Genomic DNA, 11,346 nt, shown 5'->3' with positions numbered 1-11,346 from the left:
TGTGCCGATTGCGTAGCGGTGGGGTCACAGGGGGTCCAAGGTAGCGCCCTGGGAAAAGATTTTTTGGACCCTATATTAGGTTGGGCCGAACTACCTATGGTTTTGTGCATGATTTTCGCACATGTTTTTGGATGCGATGGTTTTCGGTCCATGGTTTTGGATGTGATGGTTTTCGGTCCATGGCATTGGATGCTTCAACATTTATAAATATGTATTGTAACATTGAAAGGAACATAATGAAAAATCAAGCTGGTAGTCCCGATTTTGAGATCTAGGGGAAAGTCTCTATGTATATGTGTTTTATGCATTAAGCTCTCGCGTTGTTTATTTTCTGTGTTTTAGAATTTGTATGCAGGTAATTTCTGTATGGGGTTAAAACCTACATTTGGTATCAAATCTATTTTGGCTTCAAGGGGATGCCTTTGTTGCTGAGGGGTTTCGCTTGGGCCTGTGGTAGACCCCATTCAATGGTAGATCTGCGTGATTGATTCTGGTGGTGAAAGAAGATGGTGAGCAGTGGAAAGATAGAGATTGAGAAATTTAATGGCCAGAGTTTTGAGTTGTGGAAACTCAAGATGGAGGATCTGTTGGTGGATAAAGATCAGTGGATCACGGTAGATCCGGGTACTAAACCAACGGGAGTGTCTGATGAAGAATGGAATAAGTTGGATCGGAAGGCAAAGAGCACAATACGATTGTGTGTCTCAGATTCAGTATTGTTGAATGTATCAGGGGAAGCTACGGTGAAGGCCTTGCGGGACAAGTTAGGGACTTTATACCAATCTAAGTCTCTGGTGAATAAACCGTTCCTACAAAAAAGTTGTATAACCTGAGGATGAAAGATGGAGACTTAGTGACAGAGCATCTGAATGCGTTTAATACTATGGTAAGTCAGTTATCATCTATTGATATCAAAATTTCAGATGAAGATAAGTGCATGAGTTTGTTGTGTTCTCTACTAGATTCATGGGATAGTCTGGTATTGCAATAGGTAGCAATGCAACTGCCTTGCAGTTTGATGAAATATTCTCATCCTTGCTAACGAAGGAGATGAGACGGAAAAATATGAAGAGCCAGAATGGTGATTCCTTGTCTGTACGAGGACAGTCCCAGAACAGAAACAAAAATAAGTCATTAAGTGGAAGATCTAAATCTTAAGGGAGATCTAAATCTCCAGGAAAACCTATAAATATGGTGTGCTAGAAATGTGAAAAGGAAGGGCACTACAAAAGGGACTGTAAATCTAAAGCTCCTGACAAAGGAAAGGGATCTAATGATCCTCCTTCTGCAGAGGCAAAAATCACCTCAGATGAAGGTGGGGATGTGTACTTGGCTTCTTCAAGTACACATGTAGATCATGAGGCATGGTTTATTGACTCAGGTGCATCCTTTCACTTCACTCCCCATAGAGAGTGGTTCTGCGAGTATGAGAAATACGATGGTGGTGATGTCTTCTTAGGGGATGATAGGAAGGCTAGAATAATTAGTCGCGGAAAATTAATGTTGAAGTTGCAAGGTGGAAGGGTTAGAACACTTCCGGGTGTTCTACATATTCCTACATTGGCCAGAAATCTTATTTTTGTAAGCAAGCTAGATGATGCAGGTGTAAAAATAGTGTTTAAGAAGGATACCTGCAAGATGGTTTGGGGAGCACTGGTATTGATGCGGGGAGTTCGGATTGGAACCCTGTACAAGATGCAAGGTAGCACTGTTGTTGATGGGTGCAACAGCTCTGTGGTTCCTAAAAGTGGAGTGGGAAATATAGTAGTCTCTGGAGAGAAGACCATGCTATGGCATCAAAGGCTTGGACATACTGTTACACTAAAAAATGTCACCATGACTACTTACAGTTAGTATGGCTCAAATCAACAGTCATGCTACCCTCTTAGGCAAGTCTTATGCCTCTGTTATCCATCTCAAACTCAAAAAAGAGAGAAAGTCTTGTAAAAAATGTGTTTATCTCTGGGGTCGCAGGTTCTCTCAAGCCTCACCTGCGGGGACGCTGATCATGTTCACAAAATCTGCGTCTTTGGACGCTCTGTATGTCAAAGGACAGGTGCGTCCTTCTGTAAAAGGCAAAATGCGCAAGTTTCATCTTAAAAAAGTTACTTGTGGTTACTTCTAGAACTTTCTAGAGGTCGGTTTGGTGAAATGGATGCGCCTCCAGTTGGTTCATGCATCTCTAATAAGGGGGAACTTATCCCATCAATAAGGGAGCTATCCCACCCAAAGAGGGGGATTATCCCATTGAAGGTGGACCTGAATAACCTCTTTACAGCACTATAAGTAAAGGCATTGAGCCAAAGGGAGGGGAGGTTGAAGCTATACATTTTCTTTGGGTAAATGCTGCAGGAATTAGGACTCCCATTTAGAACCTTGTGAGGAGAGATTGTCTTTGCTTGATTCTACTTGGAAGTGGGTGAGCTTTGTCAAAGTAGAGGAAAACCCTTGATGGACCCTGGGAGGAACTTGCACAACACCAAGGCCAGGTTGTAAGAGTTTCTTTGTTTCGTTATTAATACAAACTGGTTTATTTTTCTCAATAGCTTGTGTTAATGAGTTATTTCATGTGTTCCTTGGTCTGCATGTTGAATATATGCTTTATTATATGAAATGCAAGTGCTTGGTAATTGTTTGATTGTTTGTGGTTGCAGGAATTGATGTGAAGGAGGAGCTCATCCGGATCGGCAAGGACGGACTACAACAACAGCGTTTTGGAATAAGGTAAGCCTAAACACTTGTAGTTTTCATGTTTTAAAAGGTATATTTAGAGAAAGATCACTCCATTTTGTCTTGTTTGTCGCTAGAGAGTTTAGACTCCTAGGGAGGTCAGTTGTGCCCGCACAAACGACTTTTTCCGCCACGACAAATTGGCGACTCCACTGGGGACATCTTTTCATGGTAAAAAATGAACTAATTCATCCAAAAAACCTATAAAAAGACCTTTTACCATATCATTTTTACCGTTTGACTTTGGAGGTTGAAAAAGGAGCTTTTGACAAGAAACTTCCCGTGGTCGCTGCGGAAAATCTGACCGTCGGAATCGAACGCCGTCTCATCCAGGTATTTTACACATCCTACTCTGCATTTCTATCCGTTTAGAATTAATTTTTAGGTCTTAGTTTCATTTTTTGGGGGGGTTTTGGTTTTGGAATGCGCCTCTCGGCGGACGCAGGTGCCCTTCGGGTGACCTGCGTCCCCCGACTTTTTCTCATACGGGAAAACGGTCGGAAGACGCAGCCCGCCTTCAGGCCCGCTGCGTCCGGGCGCCCTGTATTACAAAGCCGGGGTGCGTCCTCCGAGAAGTGCGCATTTCAAAACCCCAACTCTCTCAAAAAACTACCAAAAATTCCCAAATCAATTTCTAATTGCTATTTTTGATGTGTAGGGTATTAATCATGTTAGACTGGAGAGAAAGAGAGCATGTAGAGGAAGATGAAGCTGCAATAAATCACCAACCTTCTCTGGATGCCCTAAGAGCATGCGGTTTATACAAATATTGGACCATACCGGGCATGAGGGGCCAGGTAAGATTCTTGGAATGGCTGGTTGAGCGATGGAACGTCCAAGAACAATGCTTTTACATAGGAGGGCACCAGCTCGAGATAGAGCCCTCGGATGTATACTTTCTCACTGGCTTGCCGAACAGAGGTGAGCAACTCAGTCTTGCGGGGACTAGGCCGGGTGGCCAATCCCTTGATAGTCTCCGCGAGGATTGGTGCACACGTGGGGCTCACCATTCAAAAGGCATAGAGATAAAACACATCACTCTACCGGAACTCAAAGTCATAGCGTTCACGGTAACCAGAATTTGCGGCACGGCCGCTTTACACATTGCTTCCGGATCCCAAATGCGGATGGCAATTGACTGTTACCACGGCACCATTTTCAACTGGTGTGAAGCTGTGTCGGCTCATATGAAGAGCCAACTGACCAAGGCAAAGAACGGACGACTAAAGACTTTTGGATATGGGCCTATAGTCGTGAGCTTTGCTTTGGAGAGAGTTCCAATGTTGATCCCTCAGCAACTCACTGTTGATATCTTGGGTCCTCGGCAGCCAAAGCTGATACGATGGGTTGCGGTGATGGCCCGGCATCCTGACGAGGGTGCGACAGTGGTTCGATTCTCAGATAGTTACTTTCACTGGTTAGAGGACCAGATTTTTTCGATACAGGACTTTCCGTATGCCGGAATGGATTTCAAAGTTGATCCGGACATGGTTCTTCCACAGGGAGAACAATTGGACGACAGAGGTATTTTATTTTTCACATGTTTTCTAATTATGTATTTTTTTTATTTTCATATATATCGTCTCAAACTAACAGTAAAAATTTTCAAAATGCAGATGTTGGTCCACAGCGTCCAGCCAACCTCCGGCCTTTTGATAGACTACATCCAGCTGCACCGGTACCGCCCCACAGGACGCGGCTGCAGACGTACTAGCTGAGTTGGAGCATGATCTAGAGCATCTCACGGTGGACATACCTGAGACTACTATGGATGACATTCCTATCAGACTTCAGCGTTTTGTAGTCGCGGTCCCTGAACCGTTTAGGAGATTTTTGCGTAAGGTAGCCCGTACAGTGGTGTCATACAGAGAGCACCACCAGTGATTGACTAGTCATTTTTGTAGTCACATGTGACATTTTGACTTTTTGTACTTATCATTTTGCCGATCATAAGGTGTTTTTCAACCTATGATCGAAGACGATGTATATATTTTTTGACACACTCCTATCTATATATATCACTATTACCGGCTTATCTTGTTTAACATATGTGATGAAATGTTTTTAAATTTACTTGCATGATTATCGTAAATGTCTATCCAACATTCGAGAAGCAATTGCATCCGCCAATGTATTTAAAGACCTTGGAATATGCTGATATTCAATGTAATCAAATTCACGTTCCAAGAGACGCACTCTCAAAAACAGCCTTAATAACACAGGATTTCTAATGGCATAAACTCTATTAAGCTGTAATACAACGAGTTCAGAATCTAACCTCACTATCAAACGTCGAATTCCAAATGAAATAGATTCGGATAATAATTCAACCACTGCACTGTATTCTGCAATGTTATTCGTTGTTTGACCGAGGCTTACCCCATGCATAGAAACTAACTCGTCAGAGGGGGAATAGATAACCCAAGCTGCGGAAGAGATATTCCGTGTACTACGACAAGCACCATCAGCAAATCCAATGTATGTTTGGAGAGGCGTCGACATCTGCAATATCAAGAGTAAAACCAAGATAAGCCAGAATAATGACGAAAAAACACACTCTTTAAGCTAAGCACACTGGCTAAACTAACAAATACGCTAGCTAGAAAGAAAATCTAACCTATCTAAAGATTTCTCCATCCACCATTTAAGCATAATACCTCTTTAAGTAAAGTCCATTTCTGGGTTTACCCAAAGAGTCCCCATCAAAATCAACCAGCTCATAAGCCCCTTTTGCTAATTTTCGCTTTACAATGTAGGGTCCATGCCACATGGGAACGAATTTTCCAGCACCTAGCTTATCGTTAGCTTGATCGTATAATAGTACTAGGTCTCCTTCCGAAAAACTTCGAGGTGTTACATTTCTATCATACTGAGCTTTCATTCGTTTCGCGTGAGTCTCGATTGCCAATGTAGCGTCACGTCGAGTCTCATCTAATTTAGCCAAGTATAATAAACGTTTCTCTTCTTCGGAAGTAGCTGGAAGTAATTCGACAGCCATTTGAAGTGATGGGATTTCGCATTCAATGGGTAACACAGCTTCCAAGCCATAAACTAGCTGGAAAGGAGTGAACACTGTTGAATTTTTCACTGAGGTCCGGTATGCCCATAGCGCTGAAAATAACATGTTGTGCCAATTCGACCGATGAACACCAATGGTTCGTCGGATCATGATAACCAGAACTTTGTTGATAGACTCAACCAAACCGTTGGCTTGCGGATAATAAGGAGTAGAGCTATCGTGGCGCAAACCAAGCTGGCTTGTAAGCTCAGTCATCATGACATTTCGAAAATGGCTCCCATGGTCAGTAATGATTGCTTGTGGGACACCAAACCTAGTTATGATATGATTGAATACGAAAACTGCAGCTGTTTTGCCGCTTGCGTCGAATGTAGGCATCGCCTCGGCCCACTTAGTAAAATAATCAACCGCAAGGATGATATACGCATGCCCCCCGGCCGAGTGAGGGTTACAAGTAATAAAGTCGATACCCCATTTGGCGAATGGACCAGCGGCAATTATAGGGTGGAGAGGAGCAGGTGGAGCGCACATCTTGCGATCAAACACTTGACAGTTGTGGCATTTTCTGACGGCAATGATACAATCCTTAAACATAGACGGCCAGAAATAACCAGCGCGCAACACCTTCTGAGCTGTGGCATACCCAGACATATGACCGCCACATGCTCCCGAGTGACAATCATTTAAAACTCTCTCAGCCTCTTCGTGAGTTAAACAACGTCGAAAAACTAAGTCTGCCCCCCGGCGATAAAGTGTATCTCCAATAATTCTGTATGGCTGGGATTGAAACCGAATTTTTCGACGTGCCGCTTTGGAAGCTTCAAGCCGAAAGGTTTGGGTTTGGAGATAGATGATTATATCCCCGTACCACGGATCTACAGTACTGATAAGAAACAAAGATTCGTCCGCAATGGACTCTTCTGCCACAGTCTCTGTGTCAGCACTAGGGAAATCACACATCAATTCCGCAAAAACTAAGGATTTCTTAGACTTGGACTTCTCGAACTCCAAGTCGAACTCTTGTAGGATAACAATCCATTTAGAGTACTTGCCCCCTAGCAGTTGTTTTGTCAAAATATAGATCATAGGGTTGCAATCCGAAATAACTGTAGTTTTGCGGAGAAGAATGTAGTGACGGAAACGCTGGACAGCTTGAACGGCTGCCAGGGCCAATTTCTCCACATGCGAATATTTTAGCTCAGTTGGATTCAAGGTCCTACTAAGATAATATATCACATGCTCCGCTCCGAATTCATCTTCTTGAACTAACACCATTCCAATGGTGGAATGCGAAGCTGCGAGGTATAAGAAGTAGTCTTGGTTGTAGTTGGGAGGATGCAATAACGGTGCATGGGTTAACGCGTGTTTAAGTGCATCAAAAGATTGTTGGGCAATCTCGTCCCAAAAGAATTGTGCGTTCTGTTTCAACAACCGTGTAAAACCTTTAGTGACCTCGGCGTAGTTTGGGATGAATCGGCGTAAAAAGTTCGCTTTCCCTTGCAAACTTTGGAGTTGGCGCAAACTCGAAGGAGGAGGCAATTTGATGATAGCCTCGACTTTCGAGGGATCGACGCGAATGCCGGCTTTTGAAACAACAAATCCCAGCAATCGACCTGTTTCTATACAGAAAACACACTTGTGGGGATTCAACCGAATTCGATAATGCCTACATCTCAAAAAGATTGCTCGTAGATGGACAAGGTGATCAGCTCGATGTAAAGAATGAGCAGGCAAATCATCAAGATAGGGTTGCACAATGTGCTTGATGTCGTGAAATGCATAAGACATCACCCGTTGAAAAGTAGCCCCGGCATTCTTAAGCCCGAAAGGTAATTTGCAATAAGCAAATGTCCCCCATGGACAAATGAATGCCGTTTTTGGTTGGTCGGCAGGTAGAATATTGATTTGATTATAGCCCGAAAACCCATCCATAAAGGAAAACATTTCACTTACGGCACAATCATCAATAATTTGATCGATATAAGGCGTAGGATAGTTGTCTTTTGGACAAGCTCGATTTATATCCCTATAATCGATACAGATTCTTATTGTTCCTTGTTTCTTGTTAACCGGAACAATATTCGATACCCAATCCGTTAACGGGATTGGATAAATGAAACCTGCTTTCAACAGCTTTTCGACTTCTGCTTTAATCGCAGCCGCTTTTCGAGGGTGAATCTGACGCAACCGTTGCCGGACGGGTTTAGCATCCGGGTAGGTCTTTATTTCATGAACAACAATGGCTGGATCGATTCCCGGCATTTCCTCGTAAGACCAGGCAAACACATCGCGGAATTCCTGGAATAGGGCCTTGTAAATTTGGATTTCTTTGTTAATACATGCGGCACCTATATGAATGTTCTCCTCGATTCCGGGCTTCACTGAAATATCAATGGGAATAGTACGAGAAATATTCCCTAAATTCAGCTCTGAATCAGAATGTTTCGTTGGATCCTGAGCGTCTTTGACATATTCAGTGGTAAAGATAGATGAAAAATCATTTTCAAATGCACCATCCTTAGGTAAAAACGAAGATCTGTGATGGAGATCCTCCCATGGTAGATCATCTACACTTAGGATTTCGCGAAGTTGTTCGTCAGATGACACGACTTCAGGAAACGTTATCCGTTCTAAGGTTGAGGTGAAAAGTGATTCTTCACTGACCACATTCATTTGGTCGATTTCGGTTGAATGCAAGTCGGTAAAAGACATGACAGCTTCATAAGCAATTTCATATGGACTCAAAGGCATAGCATCACCAAATGAGTCTATCTCAGAGTCAGATGGGACAATCCAAGGATCGTCATAAACAATGTTTTCTGATGTAATCATATGAATTGTTGCCAATGAAGGATCTGCGTTGAGTGGAGGGAGAGGAAAAGTTCCCAGTAAACCGGAATCCTTAACTAAACCTACACCAACATCCCTATAAGGGATTGTCGTTTTACCAACATGCTGGATACTCTCTGAAGAGGCTGGGTCGGATGAAAAGTATGTCAGCTGATCAATAGTCACGATCTTACCGTTATGTGGAAACTTGATTATTCTGAAGACCGATGAAACAACCGCTGTCATAGCATATGACCAACTTCGACCCAAAAGAAGGTTGTAGTCTAGAGGGGCATCAACCACTTCCACATCTAGAGTAACGGTTTTACCTTCTACCCCTATAGGCAATTCTTGTAGAATACCAAACGGACGGAACCCACGGCCGTCGAAGGCCTTAAGGATGGTGGGGGATTGGTTCAACGAAGGAGAACCAAGCGATCTCTAACCTTGAAGGTCAACTTACTATTGATCTAAGGGAGCGTGAATCCATATTTTACAGTCCTCCTAGAAGTACTACCTGGTACCTTTCGTTAGCCAATTATTTGGACAACTCAGGGGTAGGTTTTTCTCCACCTCGTACTCCTTTTCCGCCTAGAGGTATTTACACTCCTGTAAATATGACTGGTCAGTCGTCCGTGTTTACTCAAAGTTTTGAATCTTTTTTACACGGCGGTCCTTCTGTTCCCACTGGGTATCAATCTCTTTCTGGTACCTTTGCGGGGGCATCTCCTCAACCCGTTGATCGTGGGTTATTAATTGGAAACAGTGGTAATGTACCATTGAGTGTAGGAGACATTTACATGATGTCAGGCTCAGTTCCCGTTTCTCAACCTCAAGGTGGCCAATTACCGCTTGGGGGGCAACCGCAGCTAACGCCTGGGGGGCAACCTCAAGGTACACAAATTGTGTCTGGGGGGCAACCTCAAAGTCAGTATGCACCTATGGTGCAATACGCACCTCAAGGTCAACCCCAGCCTCAATATGTACCCCAGGGTCAACCTCAGTATCAATATCAACCTCAAGGATGGAAACCTCAAGGGTATCAACCCCAAAGTTACCAACCTCAGGGGTACCAACCTCAAGGTCAAGGTCAACCCCAGTATCAGTATTTACCTCAAGGTTATCAACCTCAAGATCAATACTCGAGTCAAGGTTATCAACCGCCTCAAGGTCAGTCATATGTTCGAAGTATGTCCACCGTGAGACGCTCTAGATCATGCTCCAACTCAGCTAGTACGTCTGCAGCCGCGTCCTGTGGGGTCGGTACCGGTGCAGCTGGATGTAGTCTATCAAAAGGCTGGAGGTTGGCTGGACGCTGTGGACCAACATCTGCATTTTGAAAATTTTTACTGTTAGTTTGAGACGATATATATGAAAATAAAAAAAATACATAATTAGAAAACATGTGAAAAATAAAATACCTCTGTCGTCCCATTATTCTCCCTGTGGAAGAACCATGTCCGGATCACCTCTGAAATCCATTCCGGCATACGGAAAGTCCTGTATCGAAAAAATCTGGTCCTCTAACCAGTGAAAGTAACTATCTGAGAATCGAACCACTGTCGCACCCTCGTCAGGATGCCGGGCCATCACCGCAACCCATCGTATCAGCTTTGGCTGCCGAGGACCCAAGATATCAACAGTGAGTTGCTGAGGGATCAACATTGGAACTCTCTCCAAAGCAAAGCTCACGACTATAGGCCCATATCCAAAAGTCTTTAGTCGTCCGTTCTTTGCCTTGGTCAGTTGGCTCTTCATATGAGCCGACACAGCTTCACACCAGTTGAAAATGGTGCCGTGGTAACAGTCAATTGCCATCCGCATTTGGGATCCGGAAGCAATGTGTAAAGCGGCCGCGCCGCAAATTCTGGTTACCGTGAACGCTATGAATTTGAGTTCCGGTAGAGTGATGTGTTTTATCTCTATGCCTTTTGAATGGTGAGCCCCACGTGTGCACCAATCCTCGCGGAGACTATCAAGGGATTGGCCACCCGGCCTAGTCCCCGCAAGACTGAGTTGCTCACCTCTGTTCGGCAAGCCAGTGAGAAAGTATACATCCGAGGGCTCTATCTCGAGCTGGTGCCCTCCTATGTAAAAGCATTGTTCTTGGACGTTCCATCGCTCAACCAGCCATTCCAAGAATCTTACCTGGCCCCTCATGCCCGGTATGGTCCAATATTTGTATAAACCGCATGCTCTTAGGGCATCCAGAGAAGGTTGGTGATTTATTGCAGCTTCATCTTCCTCTACATGCTCTCTTTCTCTCCAGTCTAACATGATTAATACCCTGCACATCAAAAATAGCAATTAGAAATTGATTTGGGAATTTTTGGTAGTTTTTTGAGAGAGTTGGGGTTTTGAAATGCGCACTTCTCGGAGGACGCACCCCGGCTTTGTAATACAGGGCGCCTGGACGCAGCGGGCCTGAAGGCGGGCTGCGTCTTCCGACCGTTTTCCCGTATGAGAAAAAGTCGGGGGACGCAGGTCACCCGAAGGGCACCTGCGTCCGCCGAGAGGCGCATTCCAAAACCAAAACCCCCCCAAAAAATGAAACTAAGACCTAAAAATTAATTCTAAACGGATAGAAATGCAGAGTAGGATGTGTAAAATACCTGGATGAGACGGCGTTCGATTCCGACGGTCAGATTTTCCGCAGCGACCACGGGAAGTTTCTTGTCAAAAGCTCCTTTTTCAACCTCCAAAGTCAAACGGTAAAAATGATATGGTAAAAGGTCTTTTTATAGGTTTTTTGGATGAATTAGTTCATT

This window comes from Pinus tabuliformis, chromosome 3_2 (assembly GCF_031772625.1).
Source record: "Pinus tabuliformis cultivar Carrire ecotype Pingquan chromosome 3_2, CPIR1, whole genome shotgun sequence".
Classification (NCBI taxonomy): domain Eukaryota; kingdom Viridiplantae; phylum Streptophyta; class Pinopsida; order Pinales; family Pinaceae; genus Pinus; species Pinus tabuliformis.
The sequence above is the reverse complement of the archived record's forward strand: the minus strand, read 5'-3'. Positions refer to the sequence as shown.